Source organism: Mixophyes fleayi, chromosome 1, assembly GCF_038048845.1.
Source record: "Mixophyes fleayi isolate aMixFle1 chromosome 1, aMixFle1.hap1, whole genome shotgun sequence".
NCBI lineage: Eukaryota > Metazoa > Chordata > Amphibia > Anura > Limnodynastidae > Mixophyes > Mixophyes fleayi.
This window is the reverse complement of record NC_134402.1, coordinates 114,682,551-114,702,335: the sequence shown is the minus strand read 5'-3', so window position 1 is coordinate 114,702,335 and position 19,785 is coordinate 114,682,551. Positions and strand designations below refer to the sequence as shown.

Genomic DNA, 19,785 nt, shown 5'->3' with positions numbered 1-19,785 from the left:
GGGGCAATTACGGGCCAGATGTCCCACCTGCCCACATTGCCAACACCGGGGCCCGTCCGCTGGGCGTCGCCGTGGGGCGTCCCTTGGTTCATTCCGTGGATACTCTCTATCCCCGCGGCCAGACGGTATTTCCTCGATCCGCTTCTGCAGCCGTCCCATGTCCTCCTTCATCTGTAGAATTACGTCCGTCAGGTCTCGGATGCAGCTTTCCCATGGTGCGGCGGACGCTGGGATGGGGGCGCGGACCTGCTGCACGGCCATGGTGCTCGGGCCGCTGCCTGTATTGTCGTCCCGGGCGATGACCGTGGTTTGTGCTTGATGGAAGGTCATGCTCGGCAACAATTCCAATCGGTCCTGCATATAGGTTCGCAGGTGCTCACTACGTAAGCCGTTGATAAATTGATCCCGTAGTACGGTATCTGTTTCTCCCAATACCTTAGTGTCCTTTTTCTTCAAATTCGCCAGCAGGCCTTGGAGGGCTATAGCGAATTTGGGGATGGTCTCCTCTTCTCGCTGAAATCGGGTAAAAAAACGTTTGCGCAGGGTCGCGGTGGTAGACTTGTCCCCATACACATCGCTTAAGACCCTCAACACATCCGCCAAAGTCTTTCGCTGTTCAGGCTCGCATAGAAGTGCGGCCTGGCGGGCATCTCCCTCCAAGGCGAGCACGGCCACTTCCGCTTGCATGTCTGGGGGCACGCCATATAGCCGGATGACCATTCGTAACTGCATCTCCCAGTCGGCTAACGTTATGTTCGTACCATCGAACTTCGGTACGTGAGAAAGAGCTGCCCCTATCGCTACAACTCGGGAGCGCTCCGCCGGCTCCCCTACTGGTTCCGCGTCGACTGGGACGTTCCCGGCAGCACTAGGCAGATCCTCCTCGCTCGCCGGCCTTCCAGACGGCCGGCCCTCTGGAGCGTTGTTGTTGCCCGTGGGCTCCATAGTCACCTGTCGGGATCCTGCCGACTACGCCAAATGTGAGAGCGGTACTCCCGAAGAACGTCTCGAAGGATCCCCTGTAATGAGGAAAGGTTCTCACCTGATCCCGAGGCTCGCTATGGGCAGAACCCGTCAAGTGCAGGAGGCTTCTGCTGCAGTCACGGTCCCTCCTGCGTGCGAGAGGAACAGAGGCACGAAAACAATGGGGGAAGTGGAAGGGGGTGTCCGGAATGCCGCCCAGGACTAGAGGGTTACTCAGCCCCGCTTGGCGACTCTCCGTTTTATTCTGGCCAAGCCACGCGGCTCCAAGAGTTCGGGGTAGAGAACGTTCTCGCCCGAACTCCCTACTCCCCTCTGGAGAGGGCCACAAGTGTGGGGACAAGACTCACTCCGCCGGCGGTGCGCCGCGAGGTATCACAGTCCCCACCCAGAACCGTCAGTCTCCTGCCGGCGTGCGGGCGGACTCCGTCTTACCCCACGAGGCACCGTCCGCCCTGGAACCGTCAAGCAACCCTGCCGGAACTCAGGCCGGACACCCCAATGGAACCGTGGACGGCCGTGACCAACCCCAGAACTCACCAGGGCAGGGCTGTACTGCCCCAGTGGAACCGCGGAACGCCCGAACCGCCCTCGGAACTCAGAAGGGCTGTGCTACACTACTTCCAAGGCACCGAGGGAGACCTTGATCTCTCCCAGCCCGCGAAGAAGTCGTGCCACACCGCCGCCCAAGGATCTGCCCCACCAGGGTCTACACGGAAGGGGGAAGGGAAAGGGGATAGACAATACTTACCGGCTCGGGAGACCCTCCTCGGTCCTTCTCCCTGGGGTGGGACGTAGCTTGCCTACTTGCCCTTTCCAGGCCGTACGCACGGCTCGGGAACGAGTTGAGTCCACCCGGTGTTCAGTCCCAACACACCACTTCCCGACCCCTGCAGGGAGACACAACACGCCCCAACCACCCACTACACCGTACAATACCCCCCCAATACAATACTCAATTGACAGTACAATACTCACAATACAATACTCAATTGACAGTACAATACTCACAATACAATACTCAATTGACAGTACAATACTCAGGACACTATTAACACGGAAAAGTGTAATATCAAAGCAGAGTGTGTGTGTTCCTGTCCTACTCTGCCCAAGGGTGATACGGTTAGGAAAAAGGGAGAGAGGGAACAAAGACAGAATTCCACGGCAGGGCCTAAAGCCTAGGGGTGACCTGAGGGCCTCGCGCCCTAAGGAATCTACTCAGGGCCTGGTGCCCTATTGGGTCTAACGGGAGCTACTAAATGGAAAGGCAGACTTAATGGACGCCGGCAGAAGGCCCTGGGCCCGGGTAAAGAGTGTCCGATAGCCTGCGGGCGTGGGCCCGGGAGGGGTGGTCCCCACTGGGGTCTTACCTGGTCTAGGTCCTCCGCTCGCGACGTCAGCGTAACTCCTCTTCGGTCCTGCTGCTGCTGCTACCGTGGGTGCTGCTGCTGCTACCGTGGGTGCCGCTGCTGCTGCTGCTACTGTGGGTGCTGCTGCTGCCGTGGGTGCTGCTGCTGCTGAGGGTGCTGCTGCTGAGGGTGCTGCTGCTGCTGTGTCCGGACGTCCTTCCTCCAGCTTCACTTCCCGCCGAACAGAGCGCTTCCCACGTGGCCGCCGACAATATCCCCGGGCCAGGCGCTTCCCTATGACCTCATCACGGCCGGGAGCCGTGATTGGTCTGTGGCCGGGCGCCGCGATTGGCCCGCGGCCCGTGTGTGGAGCCGGCGTCTCCACAAGACAGTGTGTTATTTGTGGCACTGGTGTAATTGACGTGGCTGTGTATTCAAACAATATATGACAATATGGATATATGTACACAAATTCAAACAGCAAAACTGTCTTTTTAAATATATTACATACTGTAGTCCTTCTGCAAACAGTTCACTTTGCCTTCAACATTCACTAGGTCACAATATATTCACAATATATTGAGCACACAGATCAAGAAGACAGCATACAGTACAGGTGAAGAGACCCCCCCTGAAGCTAGATAGAAATGTGTCAAGGTTGTCCGACCTCTTGAAAAAAGAGAACAGATAATATCAATATGTCTCTTTTTATTAAAGTTCTTGTGCTCAGCTAGAGGTATGATTTGGATAGGTACACATTTCTCTGGATAATGGTAAGAGATATCAGAAATGTTACTAGAGAAGTGCATAGAGTATTATACAAAATATTTTAACTCATTCCTTGGTTGTCATAAATTATAATTGTCAAATGCTTTTCTAGATGTAGTTAGTTTAGAGTGTAGGGTTGAAGAGTTCCAGGTGTTAAGTTTAAAGAGCACCCAATCAAGGGGACTTTAATGCATTATTAAGTTCCAAATCATCATCATCATCATCATCATCATCACCATTTATTTATATAGCGCCACTGATTCTGCAGCGCTGTACAGAGAACTCACTCACATCAGTCCCTGCCCCATTGGAGCTCACAGTCTAAATTCCCTAATATACACACAGACAGACTAGGGTCAATTTTGATAGCAGCCAATTAACCTACCAGTATGTTTTTAGAGTGTGGGAGGAAACCGGAGCACCCGGAGGAAATCCACGCAGACACAGGGAGAACATACAAACTCCACACAGTTTGTATGTCAATTCCCGTCCATAAGGCCATGGACGTGAATTGAACTCATGACCCCAGCGCTGTGAGGCAGAAGTGCTAACCACTAAGCCACCATGCTTCCAAATGTCAACATTGTCTGACTGCAGCTAGCTCAACACTCCCTCTAATTCCCTGGAGACTACAGCCAGAAGAAAACATTGCCTTGAATCCAAGGGTGTTTGAGGTAAGGTAAGTAACAGATTGTAGGGGTCAGCAATGTGGGCAATTCTTATGTGTTTTAGCACTTTTTAAGAACGATAATTTTTTGGCCAAGTGGCATCCCTGCAGCCTGGACTGTAATCAGCCACCCTCCCTATCATTCACATTTCTTTCCCCACTACCTGCCACGGCAGATGAGTTGCTTGAGAGACTGTAGAAACCTAAAGTTTTTAAATAGCCATTAAGCTGGGTACCCACTGCAGGTTTTTCGTCCAATAGTCGCCTCAACCAGCCGACATATGACCGCTAGTTCGAAAGTCGGGTCAGTGTGTGCAGTGACACGATGATCAAAAGTCTTCCTAAATGGTCGATTGTCGGCTCAATTAGTTGGTTGTACCGTTCAATATTTTCGTTCCAATCACCTTTCCATCGTGTAGTGTGTATAAATTTATGATCGATCCATGATAATCCTCCGATACTTCCTCGAGTTGGGGCTCCGTTGGGGATGTGTGTATGTAACTTTCAGATGCCTGTATCTGTCTCACGTGGTGTGGTGTCTGCACATCACTGACTTGTTAATTAGATGATTGTAATGGAATAGCAATAGCAGTAGTCTATTACATTGATGCGTCTAGCATATGGCAGCCAGTTTAATAAAGTGTAGTGTTATACCAAAAGAACGTTTTTATGTGTATTTCCTATGTCTGCCTTCTTAATTAGGTCCCTGTACCACCTTATTGGGCACATAATTCACATTCTTTTGTAAAGCAAAATATGTGTATGTCAGAATGGATAATTCTATTACAGTGTTCATGTACTGTACTAGAATACACACGTTTTTTGTGTTTTGTACCTGTCTGGTTGTAGACCATTACACTTGTGTAAAGCACATGTGTTATGTAACCCTTTACATCTATATTGGCAACCTATTCATATTTACCCTTTCTAAACTTATACCTGTATAAACAAATAAACTTATAAACTTTATAAACTAATATTAACCTTTATTAAACTTTATTAACTAATATTTGTAACATGCCAAGAAAAAAACACTTAGGGCCCGAGTCATTAAGGAGAGCAAAGCATAAAACTTTGAATCAGGGCAAAACCATGTTGCATTGGAGGGGGAGCTAAATTTAAAATGTAGGCACAGATTTATAGTTTGGGTAGGGCATGTCCTAGTTCAACTTTAAATTTCAGCATAAAAATAAAGCTATCAAGTATTTGTGTGCTAGATGAAAAAACAGCCAGTATTTATATTATGTGCAAAATAATAAATTAATTTGCACCCCTTCCATTGTAACATGGTTTGTCCCAGAGAACATTTACTCCTTTTTCTTGCCTTACTTTCCTTAATGTCTCAGACCCTTAGTGTTAATGCAACAGTTTTATTGCAGAAAAATTTACAAAAAAATGTAGTGCAGAATAATAAGTTATAAAAATAGTACTACACTTTAAAGGTGCTAGTGGCACAACCGTTACGAACAAAATTCTTTTCAAGCTTTTTAATTTTTTTCTCCCTTAGAACTGTCATCGGATATGACGATAGTATCTAGGAAACAAGGAAATAAAAAATGTTTAGCATAAAAATTCTATATCTGTAATAAAGTTAACAAAGGCTTTATCCAACGCCACTAATAGTCCCATGTGCTCACCTTGCACACTGCTCGAGATCAGTTTATGTTCTAGTACAATCGCAACAATAGCGGGCTTAACCTCCATAGGTTCTTTTGTTTTTGTTGTTTTTGTTATTATAATGGTACAGGTATGTGCCCAAAGCATTGTGTTGCCTACACATGTTCATTGAAATACCTTCTTGTATAACTTCTTTCATATGTTCGTATTTGACAACAAAATTTTCTTGTTTGATAACAGGTGTAACATTAGTGGTATCAGTGGTATCTAAACTGCTCTTATCAACGTTAACTCTTCATTCTAAAAAAAACTTATGTTATAAATCTAGCTTTTGCATTGCTTCATGTTACATTAAAATTAAATAAATAAACTCCTTCAAACTGGTACTCTACACTAAGGATGAGCGGGCTCGGATGTCTGGAATCCGAGCCCACCCGAACAGTGTAATTCCGAGTCAGATCCGAGCGATGTCCGGGTATTCCCGCCAATTCCGAAACTTAAAACGAGGATCTGACTCATAATCCCGCTGTCGGATCTTGCGATACCCGGATCCTTTAAATTCCCCGCTTGCCGCCGCCATCTTCACTCGGGCATTGATCAGGGAAGAGGGAGGGTGTTAGGTGGTCCTCTGTCCTGTGATTTCTTGTGCTGTGCTGTGCTGTGCTGTGTTCTGCTCAGTCCAGTCCAGTGGTGCTGTGTCTTGTGCTCTGTCCTGCTGAGTCCAGTGGTGCTGTGTCTTGTGCTCTGTCCTGCTGAGTCCAGTGGTGCTGTGTCCTGTGCTCTGTCCTGCTGAGTCCAGTGGTGCTTTGTGCAGTGCTGTGTCCTGCTGATTCCAGTGGTGCTGTGTCCTGTGCTCTGTTCTGCTAAGGGCATTGTTATTTCTAAATTATTCCAAAGTTATAAAAAATTTATTAAAAAGTTATAAAAAAATAAATATAAAAAAAATAAAAAAATTATAAAAAAATTATACGAAAAAAAAGAAAATTAGGTTGAAAAAAATAGGTAGTACTATTTCAATTCAAAGTCACACTACGTTCACTCTTGCAGCTGTCACAAAAAATAGGTAGTACTATTTCAATTCAAAGTCACATTACGTTCACTCTTCCAGCTGTCACAAAAATTAGGTACTGCTGTATAACTACAGTCCAGTGGTACTCTCCTGTGCCGCAGACAATTTGTAAAGGCTTTTCCCAGTGTGTGTGGTTTAGGGGTACGCTCTCTTGTGCTGCATATAATGGAGTACCAAAATTTTCAGGATAAAGTAGGGAAAGATCAAGAACCACTTCCTCCTAATGCTGAAGCTGCTGCCACTAGTCCTGACATAGACGATAAAAAACCATCAACGTCGTCTGCCAAGGCCGATGCCCAATCTCCTAGTACAGGTCATGTAAAATCCAAAAACCCAAAGTTGACTAAAATTAGCAAAAAAAGAAAATTGAAAACATCTGAGGAGAAACGTAAACTTGCTAATATGCCATTTACGACACTGAGTGGCAAGGAATGGCTTAGGCCCTGGCCCGTGTTCAGGGCTATTGGTTCAGCTTCACCCAAGGATCTAAGCCCTCCACCTCCCCCCTCTCAAAAAAATTGAAGAGAGTTATGTTGTCAGCAACAACAACAAAACAGCAAACAACTCTGTCTTCTAAACAGATGACATCACAAATCCCCAAGGCGAGTCCAAGGGTGTTGGTGGTTGCAAAGCCTGACCTTCCCATCACTGTACGGGAAGAGGTGACTCCATCCACCATTTGCAGCACACCCTCTGCATATGCTGGAAGGATGACCCACAGTGTAGATTCAGATTTGGATAATCAAGGTGTCAAGGAGGCTATTGATGTAGCTGGCGTTGTGGAGGAACTTGACGAGGAGGATGCTGATGTGGTTATCATAAATGAGCCACCAGGGGGGGAAACAGTTGTTGTCTATGGGATGAAAAAGCCCATCGTCATGCCGGGTCAGAAGACCCAAAAATCCACCTCTTCTGTCTGGAGTTATTTTTATCCGAATCCGGACAACAAATGTATGGCCATATGTAGCTTATGTAAAGCTCAAATAAGCAGGGGTAAGGATCTTGGCCACCTAGGGACATCCTATCATTTCAGCCACAGTAGTTTGGTAGGCCCTGTCGCTTAAATGATTGGTTTGTTAAAGTGTGCATGTCCTATTTCAACAACATCAGGGTGGGTGGGAGGGCCCAAGGACAATACCATCTTGCAACTCTTTTTTTGGCATTATGTGCTCTTTGGGGCCTAGTTCTATCTCCATCAGAGATATTCCTGCAGGCCATGTCACCGGCACAGCTATGTTGGTGTTAGACGTGCGCTGTATACTCTGTCTGATTTAGCAGAAGCTAGCCATTGGCCTTGATAATAAAATAGGCTTTCCGTGATATTACATTGTCAGGGATTAGGCTAAACAGAGTGTCATGGTATTTGAGATCCTTACCTTACCTACACACAGCGTATACAGCGCTGCTATTTGTTCTATCATATTAATGTTTACATAGGGTCTCTACATATTAACACACTCTGCTTGCTCACATCACCCAGTGAAGCAAGCGCTATATAAGTGCCAACTTTTATACACGTTAGGCAGCGTCTTTAACGAGAATACAGTATCTATATAATTGTGAGTGCTTTAAGATCTTACATGACCTTTAATCAGGCCACTTTAATCGCTGCTCTATTACAGATCTCTGTACAGTGATCATCATGCCTATTTTTGGAGAACCAATTTAAATATATAAACAGGGTCTCCTAGAATACGTACTATTTTATTTAAAGGAGTTTTAAGGGGCATTACACTCTAATAGACTCATCATTTCTGAATTAAAAAAATGTTCTAATTCTTGTTAAGTTCCCAACAACAGGAAATGCCATTTCTATTACTACGTTCATTGTTTGTGTAGTTCAAAAAACGAGGAACTACCATTTCTATTAATATTTTCATTCTATATGTAGTTCCCAAAAAGAGGAACTGCCATTTCTATTGATATTTTCATTCTATATGTAGTTCACAAAAAGAGGAACTGCCATTTCTATTTATATTTTCATTCTATATGTAGTTCCCAAAAAGAGGAACTGCCATTTCTATTTGTATTTTCATTCTATATGTAGTTCCCAAAAAGAGGAACTGCCATTTCTATTTATATTTTCATTCTATATGTAGTTCCCAAAAAGAGAAACTGCCATTTCTATTGATATTTTCATTCTATATGTAGTTCCCAAAAAGAGGAACAGCCATTTCTATTGATATTTTCATTCTATATGTAGTTCCCAAAAAGAGGAACTGCCATTTCTATTGATATTTTCATTCTATATGTAGTTCCCAAAAAGAGGAACTGCCATTTCTATTGATATTTTCATTCTATATGTAGTTCCCAAAAAGAGGAACTGCCATTTCTATTACTACTTTCTTTCTTTCTTTCTGTATTTCAAAAAAAAAGGAACTGCCATTTCTATTACTACTTTCTTTCTTTCTGCATTTCCAAAAAAGACGAACTGCCATTTCTATTGCTACGTTTTTTTTTTGTAGTTCCAAAAAAAAATAACTGCGGCCTTAACTGCTATGTTGGTGTTAGACGTGCATCCGGTGTCCGCCATCTGTGCAGTGGTATTCAGACCAGTTGAGGGTTTTATATTGTGGCCGATGGCTGTGTGGGCCGGTCCGGTACCCTGCGCAGTGATTATGTGAGTATTTGTATACTCACATGATCGCGGCGCCGCAGCCCCCGCCCTCAATCAAATTTTTTTTTTTTAAGTCTTTTCTTTTTCTATTAGCAAAGGAGGAGGGCGGGCGGCTCCGACGCCGTGATCATGTGAGTATACAAATACTCACATGATCGCGGCGCCGGCATCCACCCCCTCCTTTGTTTGCAGTGAATGTCGGGCGTGACGTCATCACGTCACACCCGTCATTCAGTGAGGAGCGGCGCCCGGCAGAAAGAAGAAAGGAGAGAAGACAGAAAAGAGAAGAAATACAGAGGTAAGTAAAAGAGAGTAGAAGCGAAGAGAGGCGCACGGGAATACAGGGAGAAAAGCCACAGGGGAATACAGGGAGAAAAGCCACAGGGGAATAAAGGGAGAAAAGCCACAGGGGAATAAAGGGAGAAAAGCCACAGGTGAATAAAAGGAGAAAAGCCACAGGGGAATAAAGGGAGAAAAGCCACAGGTGAATAAAAGGAGAAAAGCCACAGGGGAATAAAAGGAGAAAAGCCACAGGGGAATACCGGGAGAAAAGCCACAGGGGAATAAAGGGAGAAAAGCCACAGGTGAATAAAGGGAGAAAAGCCACAGGGGAATAAAGGGAGAAAAGCCACAGGGGAATAAAGGGAGAAAAGCCACAGGTGAATAAAAGGAGAAAAGCCACAGGGGAATACAGGGAGAAAAGCCACAGGGGAATAAAGGGAGAAAAGCCACAGGGGAATACAGAGAGAAAAGCCACAGGGGAATAAAGGGAGAAAAGCCACAGGGGAATACAGAGAGAAAAGCCACAGGGGAATAAAGGGAGAAAAGCCACAGGGGAATAAAGGGAGAAAAGCCACAGGGGAATACAGGGAGAAAAGCCACAGGTGAATAAAGGGAGAAAAGCCACAGGGGAATTAAGGGAGAAAAGCCACAGGGGAATGAAGAAAGGGGAGGAGTGGGGTAAAAGGGACTGGGTGATGAAGAAAGGGGGGAGATAAAAGGCACAGGAGGATGATGAGGGGCAAAAGCAGCATGGCAGAATGTGATGAAGGGGGTAAAAGTAGCATGGAGGGCGCAGTGCGATCATAAGAGGGCACAGTATGATGGTGATGAAGGGACTGTTTGCAGGGAGGGAAATATGTTTCTTTATTAAATGTGAATACTATTATTTTGATGTTGGGGCTGTAGTGAGGCCTAATTTTAAAACGTGGGTGCTATATTGATTTAACAGTGGTGCTGCTTGGAGTTTTCTAAATTTCATGTACCCATTTTTTTTCCAAATAGGGCCCCCAATATTCCAGAATCCAGACAAGCAGCAACTGATCTAAAGACACCAGCATCCACAAGTCAGGTAGGAGAGAGCAGGACAGTCTGCTAACTGTCCTGAATTTGGTGGGTGACTGTATCGCTTAGTCAGGATTTGGTCAGACTGCAAGGACAGTTGGGAGGTATGTCCTGCTTCACATTGTACTGCTTGTGAAGGCAGAACTGTGTGCACCTAACAGTAGTGCTCACAGTATTGCGTGTGTATTTGTTGAAAATGTGTCTAATAACCATATTACATATAGGAGCCCCCTCTGTCTTAAGTGCCTAGGACCCCCCCCTTTCCCCCCGAGCCTTAATCTAGCTCTGGTTAGCAGTAGGAATCTGATAGTTGCTCCCATTCCCCGGACAGGACACAGCCTGCAGAGCAAGCCGAGGATCTCTAACTCTCATGAGATTTATTAATCTTGTGAGACTCAGAGCTTCCCTGCTCACTCTGCAGGAAGTTTCCATCCTGATGGATGTCAGAGGGGTAGATAAGTACAGTGGGCTAGGGTGTTGTAATGTGTTTCTGGGGTGGGGGTGGCGTGATGTGGGTGGGGAGGGCCTGATAAATGTAATGTTTTATTATTATGTATATATCAATGCCCCATGTCGACCACGCCTCCAACATAATGTGGCCACGCCCTTTGCGCTGCGCAGCGTCACCAACAGAGGTGGGGCTGTATGCTTCAAATGCCAGGGCTGATTGTTAGTCCCAGTCCGGCCCTGGTATCAGATATTAAACTACATTCAATGTTGGGGCCAAATCCCAAATTAATTAAAATGACCTGTCATCGTCAAAAACAAGAGGTATTGACGCGTTAGAACTACACCCTGTATATGCTGCAGAGGATGAAGGATCAGTCATCTGTAGAGTGAAATTCAGACCAGTTAAGTTTTTTTTATTGTGGCCCCGGTACCAAATTGTGTACCGGGGCCACTACACTACGCAGTCCAGAAAGCTACCTCGGTCCAACGTTTTGGACTAAAAACAATATTGTGAGGTGTGAGGTGTTCCAAACACACTGGAAATTAGTGGAAATGATTGTTATTGAATGTTATTGAGGTTAATAATAGCGTAGGAGTGAAAAACAAACAAAAAACTAGATTTTAGCACTTTTTATGCTTTTTTATAAAATAAATCAGAACCCAAAACCCTAAATCAGAACCAAAACCTTTCGTCAGGTGTTTTGCCAAAACAAATCAGAACCCAAAACCTCAAGCTAATCAGAACCCAAAACACTAAAAGTGCCCGGTGCACACCCTTACTCTACACGTGGTACTCATTTTTTTTATGTTTCTACAAATTCGCACCAGTCTCCTTTGCTCTTTATTTTTAAGGTCGGACCACCTCTTCTGAACATGGAATATATTTATTTTCTTGCCAAGTTTTACCTTCAGCAATTGCAGTAGTTTTTGCATTATCAGTTCCTTTCTATTATTAACTTTTTGGTATTCTCACTTTTTACAGTTGTAGTCGTACTGGTCCAGTACTTTTATTATCATCTCCACCTCTCTTGGGCTCATTGGCTTTGCTCTTTTAACTGCCGTAAATTTTACTTCTTCTTCTTCTTCTTCTTGACTATCTCCATCACCGACCACAACTTCTTCATATTTTTTTGGACCTTCTAGTACCATTTCCCACCACCTTCTCTGAGGAAACCACAAGTTACTGTGGAGAAATGCGTCAGTTTTTTTGGATATTTTGGAGGTACAAGCGCTCTTGTGCTCATTGTCTTTTTTTCGTGGAATAAGAGAGATAAGTTTTGATCCAGCTATTTAAACTTGATTGCTGTGCCCTATTAAGATCAATTACTTATGCTATGGACATCTGTCTGAGGTTTTGTCATGTACCTTTTATTACCACCTACAGCCACACCACCCTGAACAAGCCCTATCTCATCTGATCTTGGAAGCTAAGCAGGGTTGGGTCTGGTTAGTACTTGGATGGGAGACCACCTGGTAATACCAGGTGCTGTAGACCGAGGAAAGAATATAGCTAACCGCTGTCTCCCTTGGAGGTGAGCTCGGAGGATACGTCATCCACAGAGCTGGGTATTAAGATGGCTGTCTTAGTGAGTATAATCCTAAATAGGAGACAATCTGTGGAATGCTAATTTCGGATGGTCAGCTCACACATACAACTGTAGAAGGGACTTTTAGTTCCACAATTATTGGAAGCTATCATTTTGTCCATGAGTTATAAATTGTTATATGGCACAGATTAAGAGTTAATCTCTATTGGACTGCTGATAAAGTTAAAGAAACCTCTTTACTATCCACTATTAACCACGGTAAAATACTATTTTATCTCATGTGCACCATCGAGTCTTACAATCAGAGACTGTTATATTTAATACCTGCTTTTTTTCTCTTTTGTGTATTTGAGCTCTGAATTTTATTACTGCTTGATCTTTCATTTTCCTATGAGTTATCCATAATTTGATTTATGGTTATAAATAATTGTTTTTTAATAAAATGTTTTAATAGAATATTCTGTTGGTGGTATATAATTGTCGAGGAGAATATATATTTTTTGCCCTTCTAGTTCATTTATAGCATCCTCTCTGGCTCCATTGCTACATTCCCCACCAACACCTGCTCCTGTAACACCTGCTCCTCGGCGCCAGACAGGCTCCTCTGTAATTTTATACACTCACACAAGGGCATTGGTTTAAACTGTGGACCAATCAGCGATGATGCCCGACAGAATGGAGCATTGTGGGTGAAAACTATTCATGCATAATAATCTTGTATATGGAGAATATTAGCTATAACTTTAACCCGTACAGGACCATTTAATACGAAGGGATTTTACGATCGTTTTTATGCGTACATTCGTTGACATATATATGGTAAGTTCTTTCTGAAAGGTGCATACTTGTATTGCGTTATAACACAGCTGTTAAATATGTTTATTTATATTTTCTGCAAGCAGAACACAATGGCTTACGAAAGAAATGCTGACCTCATGAAGGAATTTATTGAGACCTACAGGTCCCAACCATGTTTGTGGAAAACAAAATCCAAAGATTATTCAGACAGAATGATGCATACCATGGCGATGCAAGACCTAGTAAAAGCATGTCTACCACACTACCCTGGAGCAACAGTGGAATGGCCAAAGAGCAAGATCCAGAAACTTAGGACTGTGTATAAGAAAGAATTAAACAACGTTGAGACCTCCCAAAAATCAGGAGCTGCAGCTGAAGACATGTATGTGCCAAAGCTATGGTACTTTGATGTTTTACACTTTGTCAAAGACCAAGAAACACCATGTCACTCGGCTAGCGATCTGGGGGTAAATTTATCAAGCTGAGAGTTTTCCGGTGGGTTTGAAAAGTGGAGAGGTTGCCTATAGCAACCAATCAGATTCTAGCTGTCATTTTGTAGAATGTACTATATAAATGATAGCTAGAATCTGATTGGTTTTTCAAACGCGCCACAAAACCTCCAGCTTGATAAATTTACCTCCTGGCCTCAGACAGCAGTTCACCCACAGAGGTGGAGCAAGCAGATGATATAACTCTAAGTGGCACAGTAAGTACAATACATTCAGCTGTTATCATGTAACAGGTTTATTGATGTTAAAATTAATAGCAAAACAATGTAAATACATAACATGTTTATAAAGACTTGTTATAAGCAACCATTCTGCCATGGCACTGCACCATCCCCATTGAAATATAAGGTATGCCTCAAGATTTAATTTAGCCAATGAACTCAGATTTCTAGATTGTCCACACTCTAGTGGTGTCAAGCTCACTACCTACATGTCCTCCACATTACTGTCAACATATGCCAGATTACTACGTATACTGTGGGATTTACGCCGTAGAAAGTTATGGAGAGCACAACAGGCCATCACCACTTTGTCAACCTTTGTCACGTCTAGCACGTGACAGTCTGTATGTCACAACCAGTAGAGTCAGAGGAGTACCCGTACAGTCTGCTCACATTGGCAACACCTCCTAGAAGGTGTGGTATCTAACAGAGTGGGAGTTTTTTGTCAGAGGCTCCAGCAAGAGCGCTTGATCTTCGCAGCTCCATGACTGCAGGTCGCGGTTCTCCTAGAAGGTGATGAGAGAAACTGTAAAGAGAACCAGGACTATAACTGAAGATGCTTTGAATGAGGAGTACCAGGATGGCTGAGAGATTAGGAGACAGTAGAGCAGTGTGCTGATTAACACAGGAGGCCGGTAGTGATGGTGGCAATAACAAGCAGTGCGTTTACCACAAGGATAGTGGAGTAGACACAGAGGCTGTGATGATCTACGGATTGATGTGCTGGAGACTCAGAAAAAAGATAGCAATAATCTGCAAAGCGTTACCACAAGATAGTGGAGTAGACACAGAGGCTGTGAGGAACTGCGGATAGATATGCTGAAGATTCAGAGAACAGGTAGCAATAATTTGCAGAGCATTACCACAGGGTAGAGGAGTAGTCACAAAGGCTGTGATGATCTGCGGATAGATGTGCTGGAGACTTCAGAGAACAGGTAGCAAACAGGAGCAAGGGAACAGGGCATCTGAACAGGAGAGTAGACATGAAGATCTGGCAACTTGGTAGAGAAGCAAGTGCTTTAAATAGACAGAGCTGACAGACAATTAGCCAATCAAGATAATGCAGGAAGTATTCAGCAGACCAGGTGTGTGCCTGCTCAGTTCAGCCCAGCAAATGAATGCAGAAAGAGGGAAATAGGTGAGTACAGTGACCATAATGCAGGTTTAGCTGTTGCAATGTGTGACCCTGTAATTAAATATACTCCTTTCAATGCTCAGATTTTGTTGTGGATACGCTTTAAAACATTGTTGTAAAATGCAAAGATGTCATCTGTCACAAACACAAAGTTAAGTCGATATTTTGTACAGTTCCTTGATGGAGTTTTAAGGGGCATTTTTTTTTAGTTTGTTATGGAAGGTAGTATGCTCCAATGCACCTCCGTCTGAGACTTTACCATTTTTCCCAACCATTATTCCACAAATAAGAATTACTAGTTGGCAACAACTATGACCATTAAAATTATGCTAAAAAATCCTTTGTAATAGTAGTAAAATCCACTGTATGATGGTGGCATAATTCTGACATGTTTCCCATTAATATGTCACTCACCGGACCGTGAGTGCCTCTGCTCTTGTGCGTGGTTCTCTCTCCTTCCTGCCGGCGCCTGTCCTGAGCCGCGGCCGTCCGCCATCTTGATAGGACTGCGCATGTGCAGGATCCCTGAACTCTTATGACCTTGCTTTTAACTTAATTGGTGGATCAATCATCTCTCCCTATTTAAGGCACATGTGGCCTTTGTATTGTGGCCTGATCTTGATTCTCACTCCCTGTGAGTCTCTGAAGGTGTTCCCTGTGTCCTGCTCGTGTCTTCTGTTTCCTGCTGGATTACCTGCTCTGCTCATCGGCGGTTCCCATACCCGCTTCAGCCTCCCAGCTCTCCTGCTGTGTCTGCACCAGGACAAGCCTCTCTACTCAGCGGCGGTATGCATACTTGTTATTGACTATTAACTGTTATCCTGCATATCTGCCTTGGACAATTTTCTCTACTCAGCAGCGGTATACATACCCGCTATAGACTATTAGCTGTTATCCTGCATATCTGCTTTGGACAAGCCTCTCTACTCAGCAGCGGTATACATACCCACTATAGATTATTAGCTGTTACCCTGCATATCTGTTTGGACAAGCTTCTCTGCTCTCCAGATGTATACATACAGCCATAGACTATTACTATTACTCTACTTATCCGCACCTGGACAAGTCCTCACCTCCTCGCAGTGGTACAACTTGCTATCCGCAGACCACTGACTTCCCCGCTACCTACCTGCACCTGGACAAGTCTTCTCATCACAGCAGTGGTACAACTTGCTATCCGCAGACCACTGACTCCTCCGCTACCTATCTGCACCTGGACAAGTCTTCCCATCACAGCAGTGGTACAACTTGCTATCCGCAGACCACTGACTTCCCAGCTACCTACCTGCACCTGGACAAGTCTTCCCATCACAGCAGTGGTACAACTTGCTATCCGCAGACCACTGACTCTCCCGATACCTACCTGCACCTGGACAAGTCTTCTCATCACAGCACTGGTACAACTTGCTATCCGCAGACCACTGACTCTCCCGTTACCTTCCTTCCCCTATTCACGTCCGCCCGGCTCTTCTTGGTTGATACCTGCCTCTTCACTATAGTTGCAAGTCGCTGACTTTCCTACCATTATAGCTGCGAGTCGCTGACTCCTATCTACTCCATTGACATTCTCTCTCCACCTGCTGTTGTATAACGTTCCTACTATTCACCCTACTGCCCAGAGGATCGCTGTGTAAACCCCGCCCCTCTGGTAAGCATTATCAACTGGTGAATCCTGGGTAGAACTCCTAGTGCCCGTGACATAATGGTACCGCCGCAGTTTGTAAAATTCCATAGCCTCTCAGTCTTCGGCAATTGTTCATGACAACATGGCTGTAAAAGTCGCTACCGGGACAGTCACTCTTCCATTTATTGTCTAAAACGAGGCTAGTGTGTATGCAGTCTATAGACCAAGCAATAGGACCATCAATCAGATGTTAAATTGATCAACATAGAAAGTTGGTGGAAAATTAGGCAGTGTGTACCCAGCTTTACACTGCAATAACTTTTGCATAGAGATGCTCACTGTCCCCAGTGAAGTGGTTTTGGTTTTCGTTTAGGCAAATCCACCCTTGTGTGTTTTGGTTTTGGTTTTGGTTTTGTATTTTTTTAGAATAATCCTAAAATATGCTAAAATCACATAATTCTGCTCTTTTTTTATCCTACATTATTATTAACCTCAATAACACTAAATTCAAGTAATTTGCAGTCAATTTTGACAACCTCACAGGTCACATTATTATTTTCATACACTTTCGGAAAAATACTGCAGCGACCTGGCTGGATGCTAAGCGACAGAGCAATGACTCAAACACACGGCAGTTCCTACCACATCTAGGACACATTGGCACATGGCAGTGGCAGAAAAAAAAAGTCAGAAGAAACACCTGCAAGGCTTAGTATTTGTATTTCAGCAATGACAATTAGCAATGGAGCAATGGAGCTCTTCTCTTTAGGTGTATATAACACTTTTTTGTGCAAATTTAGAAGAAAAGTCTGCAAGGACTAGTAGTTGTATTTCTGCAATGAGAATTACCAATGGAGCTCTCCTTTCTGTGTGTTACCTATATAACACAGTAGAATTGGACTGCAGAATTACATCAACCCTGTAAACACTATTATTTGTATTTTTCTGCAATGAGATTTAACATTGGAGCTATGGAGCTCTCCTGAATGTCACTGATTACTTTGTTCAACACTGCTACCACCCTCCTCTTTCAATTCTCTAACTTTGCCTGCCCAACTGCTCTACACTATATGCTACCCCTTCTGTGTCCCTCTCTCAAATGGCGCTAGATCACCGTGGAGGGCTGTATTTTAAAGATTCCAAAACTCGTGAGATCCAAGATCCGACGACTTCACAATGACATTTTGACTCGTTTTCGATTCCGAAAAAGCACGAAAGTACTGAGCCGACTCGGCTCGGTACTCGGATCCCCTAAGTTCAGATCCCCTAAGTTCGGGTGTGTTCGGTTTCAGAGGAACCGAGCCTGAGCATCTCTACTTTTGCATGCTAAATTTCATCACTGTATTTTGATATTATATGTGTATGTACTTGATATTCATTGATTTTGTATGCTTTGTCTTGTATTGTGTGATCAGCCCACCTACAGATAAATGTCTACAATCTTATAATAATAATTTGCGCTGATTTTGTTGTTGTTATAGCAACCTCAATAAACTGTGATTCTACTGTCTTACTAACTGCATGTGCTCCCATTGTGTTTATGTCCTACTTTTTTTCTTTTTATAAGCTTTCATCTAGTATAGCATTCAATAAACTCATGGGAGTTGTGTGTTGTAAAACTGTTTTCTCAAAACAATTAATGATAAGATTCCCAAAAAATCTTTAAAAATGAAGCATTATTTATTTAAGTTGACAAATTGTATTATATTTATTTTCAAATAAGAGGCTAAATTCTGAAGATTGACAATGCATCTTAACTTCTGAAAACTTTTTAAACTGGCTCCTTATAAAGGTGTTACAGCCAGGACCGGTGTTAAGCCAGACAGGTAACTACTAATTTTGGCTTAGGGGTGCATTGAAAAAAATTATGGAGACTCTAAGCATGCCTCGAATTGAGAAAATTTGGGATCCACTGCCCTAAGGACTGCATTCAATTGCCGGATTTTTCCTAGCAAGTTAAAATTTTAACACTATCACTTTACTTGTGATTTACCCTATAAGCATTCCAGGAAGTGATTGGGATCATTTATCTGCCATTCCTATGAAATAGATGTGCATACAATGCTATTTAAAGCAGAGAGACAGGTCAATATATAGTGTATACATTGCTGAGGGACAATGGGCAAGACAAAATATTTAAATTACTGTCACTCACCGGACCGTGAGTGCCTCTATGCTGGTGCGTGGCTCCCTAGCCTTCCTGCCGGCACCTATCTTGAACCGCGGCCGTCCGCCATCCTGATGGACTGCGCATGCGCAGCACCCAAGAACTCTTGTGACTGTTGCTTTTAATCTAATTGGTTGATCAGGCAACTCTCCCTATTTAAGGCACCTGTGCTCATTACCTCATTGCCTGATCTTGAGTCTCATTCCCTGTGAGTCTCTGAAGGTGTCTCCTGTGTTCTACTAGTGTATTCAGTTTCCTGCTGATTCCTGTTCTACTCATCGCTGGTCTCCATACCCACTACTGTCTCCTGTGTACTACTAGTGTCTTCAGTTCCTGTGAATTCCCTGTGCTACTCATCGCTGGTTTCCATACCTGCTACAGTCTCCTGTTTCCTGCCTGTGTCCTCAGCTGGACTCTGATTACCGGATCTACTCACCTGTGGTTCCTACACTCGTCTCTGCCGTCCAGCGTCTCTGCAGTTCCTGCATCTCCCTGTGGACAGACTGTTCTACTGAATAGCGGTATGCCTATCTGTTATTGACTTTCTACGTTTACTCTGCATATCCGCTAGGACAAGTTTCCACTCTCAGCAGCAGTATCCATACCTGCTATAGACTGTTATTGTTACGCTGCATATCTGTTTGGAATTAACTGTACTACTCAGTGGTTATATGCATAATTGTGATTGACTATCCTTTATTGGCCTGCATATCTGTGCTGAGCAAGTCTCTACCAAGCAGCGCCTCATACCGTTATAGACTTTGCTGGATATGCTGCATATCTATTGGGATCAAGTTCCTCTGTGCTCTCAGTGTCTGCATCCTATTATCCTTTGTATGCCTCCACTCATCGACACCTGTACACATCCTCACCTATTAAGCAGTGGTACAACTTGCTGTACGCAGACCACTGACTTCCCCAT

General features: G+C 44.0%; 1 pseudogene; it reads left to right on the top strand.

The window, feature by feature from the left end:
* The first annotated feature begins 12,238 nt into the window (after nucleotides 1–12,238).
* LOC142121946 (5S ribosomal RNA) lies at nucleotides 12,239–12,357 on the top strand (annotated as a pseudogene).
* The last annotated feature ends 7,428 nt before the right edge of the window (nucleotides 12,358–19,785 follow it).